The sequence below is a fragment of the Egretta garzetta genome, unplaced genomic scaffold, assembly GCF_000687185.1.
Source record: "Egretta garzetta isolate BGI_Z169 unplaced genomic scaffold, ASM68718v1 scaffold875, whole genome shotgun sequence".
NCBI classification, from domain to species: Eukaryota; Metazoa; Chordata; class Aves; order Pelecaniformes; family Ardeidae; genus Egretta; species Egretta garzetta.
The window spans coordinates 8,275-11,138 of record NW_009259626.1 but is presented as its reverse complement, the minus strand read 5'-3'; the positions used below and the strand labels follow the sequence as shown (position 1 = coordinate 11,138).

Below are 2,864 nucleotides of genomic sequence, written 5' to 3'. Positions count from 1 at the left end.
GTCGGCTAGCGGGGGGCGGGGCCGTGCGCGGCGCCGGGCAGGACGAGGTGGCCGAGTGGTGAAGGCGATGGACTGCTAATCCATTGTGCTCTGCACGCGTGGGTTCGAATCCCACCCTCGTCGGGAGTTTTGCTGCAGCGCGGGGGGAAGGGGGGTAGCCCGGGCGGGCCTTGGCGTGTCCTGCGGCCGGGGTTGGCTGGTACGCGGGAACGCTGGGCTCGACTCCCGGCAATGTCCGAGCCCCGGGGATAACTAGTAGCGAGTGCCTGTTCCACCGTGGCAACCGTGTGCTCCCAAGGGGAAGAGGTCACCAGTCCCCCCGCAGTAGCGTGTGACTTTGGAAAGGGGATGGCAGGAGGAAACCGAGGAGCCTCGGCAGAAGAAATTGAAGAATCATCTAAAAGGGCAGCCAGGTCGTGACATGGAGGTGGCTGGAAGTCTCTTATCTGAGATTTAGGGGGGAAAAAAACACTCAGAAATCCTTAAAAGAGGTATTACTGCAGAAAGTGGCTGTTCAGCCGTAAGACGATAACCTTCTGGAAAAGGAGGGTGCAACTGGAAAGCAAACTGGGACAAATGAAGCGTGGGGCCATGATCAAATGGATACCTTGAGGAGTGAGGGTAGAGAAGGTGGCAATGGATTTCCATTAGAGGTGTTGGTGAATGTGCCTGTTCATTTTAACTGCAAAAAGGTGCCCCAGCTCCACACGAGCCCCAGTTGGCACCAGGATGCCCCGTGGCTCTGGGTGAGCTGCCCAGAGGGACCCAAAGAAAGAGCTGGTGGGTCAGCTCCCTGCACCCCCACCCGGTGGGGGAGTTAGCCCTCTCCTGCAGCTAATCCTGGACATCTGACAGGCCTGGGCACCCTGGGAAGGTAACTGAGATGCTGCCAGGTTCCTCCTGCCAGCACTTGTAGGTATAAGAGCCCAGCAGGCCGGCTGCAGGCAGGGCAGCCATACTGGGGGGGCAGGTACTGCTGCTGCTCACAAGGCTTGCAGGCACCGCAGGGCAGGGGCAATAGCGGGACCTGGGTGGGAGGGATTCCTCTGTCATCGCCACGTCCAACAGGGGACAACTGGGGTGACTGGGCCTGGCCGGAGATGTGTCCCAAGGGGTCCTACACCAGTGGCATCAGCTTCAAGGTTCAGCCTCTGTGCTGGTGCCCATGGCTGGTCCGGGGACCCCACTCCTGTGGGGAGTTAACTCTCCACCTCCATCCCCTTGCAGGTAGAGGTGCCCCAGGGGGTGATAGAGGGTGACACAGCACTCAACAGGATTCAGGTGCACTGCTCCCATGGTGGGGACCCCAGTGGCAGCTATACAGCCGAGTCCCAGAGCGGCAGGTGAGCCCCCAGGTGTGTCATTCCCCACATCCAGCCCCGCAGCTGGAGACCCTCCTCCATGGCTTCCCCCAGCTCCAAAGGGCTTGCACTCTCTTCTCCTCCTGCACACCCTGGCTTGGCATTGATCATCTTCTCTCTCTCCCATCCAGGTGGGGCCGCTGGTTGGAGGCCCGCTGGTGACCCCACCAAGGGTGCCTGGTGGGCTTCACACTGTGGGCCCAGGCACCTCAGCACAGCCTCCTGAGTGATGAAGTGGCCACCACCAGCACCCAATTTGCCTGCTCCAACAGGTACGTCCTGGAGGGGCCAGGGTCTGCCTGGGTCCAGGGGTGCAGCTGGAGCTCCCAGTGCCCCAGGGCGGTGTGGGGCATCCAGACGCAGCAGGATCCTGCACAGGGGCTGAAGAGAAATGACACAGGCCTGAACGATCCGTGTCTCTTCTGCTTCCTGTAACGAGCACTGGGAACCGACTGCAGGGCACCCAATCCCGTGACCCAGCTCCACAGCAGAGCCTGTGCCCGGGGTCCCCTCTCCGAGGACTCACATCCACCAGGAGATGCCTTAGCCCTGGTACCCTCAGGGGGAACCTTCCCCTCACCCCATGGGCTCCATCATTGCACAAGTGCTGCTACCAGACCCCCAACACCTACTCCAGTTCCCAGAGATGCTCCCAAGCCCTTTCTGCCCCCACCCAGCCTTCCAGATACTGCACAGCATCTCCATGACTGTCCCTGTTCTTCCCTGAAATGCAAAAAGCATGCACCCACAATGCACCAGGTCAGCGTCATCGCTGGAAGGGGGCAAACTGGGGCAGAGAAGCAGGGAACCATGGTCAGCCCTGTCAGCACACAGGGACACATCCCCCACTGAAGGGGGTAACCGAGAAGTTACAGCCAGACCCTCCGAGAAGTTGCAGCCAGACCCTCCTCAAAGGGCAAAAAGATGGGAGGCTGCAGGCACTGGCAGAAATCATGGTGGAGCAGGAGGGAGTGGGACCACTGGGGAGCCCTACTGGAGGCAGGGACCAGCTGCAGTGTCCCCAGCCTGGGGCGGGGAGGAAAAACAGACCCCGGGCCCAGGCACCACAGGACCTCCTGTTCACTATGTAGGTGCTTTAACCAGCTGAGCCATGGCACCCACATGCCCTACAGCTATGGGGTGCCCCACAGCCAAGGGGTGTGCCATGGCCCCTGCCCAGCCCCTGTCCCCATCCCACCACCGGCCTGGTGCTGGGGTCACCCTGCAGGACCAATCTGGGGCACATTATTGGGACCCAGGGGATGGGGGACAGTCCTGTGTGTCATGCTAAGCTCAAAGAGCCGATGACTGCAGGGTGTCCCTAAGGGATAAAAGTTGACAGCCAGGTCCCAAATGAGCTCTGCGCCAGCCAGGTAGGAGTGGGGCAGAGGGTGCCCAAAAGGAGGGCTCGTCCGGGAGTTGAACCCGGGACCTCTCGCACCCTAAGCGAGAATCATACCCCTAGACCAACGAGCCGGGGCGCGCAGCAGCTGCCCGGCCCCC

General features: G+C 61.3%; 2 non-coding genes across 2 annotated transcripts; one reads left to right on the top strand and one right to left on the bottom strand.

Annotated features, from left to right (window-relative positions):
* The first annotated feature begins 41 nt into the window (after positions 1 to 41).
* TRNAS-GCU lies at positions 42 to 123 on the top strand. The gene has a single exon. It is a non-coding gene; the product is annotated as a tRNA-Ser (tRNA).
* Positions 124 to 2,765: 2,642 nt separating this feature from the next.
* Positions 2,766 to 2,837, bottom strand: TRNAP-AGG. Its single transcript has one exon. It is a non-coding gene; the product is annotated as a tRNA-Pro (tRNA).
* Between the last annotated feature and the right edge of the window lie 27 nt (positions 2,838 to 2,864).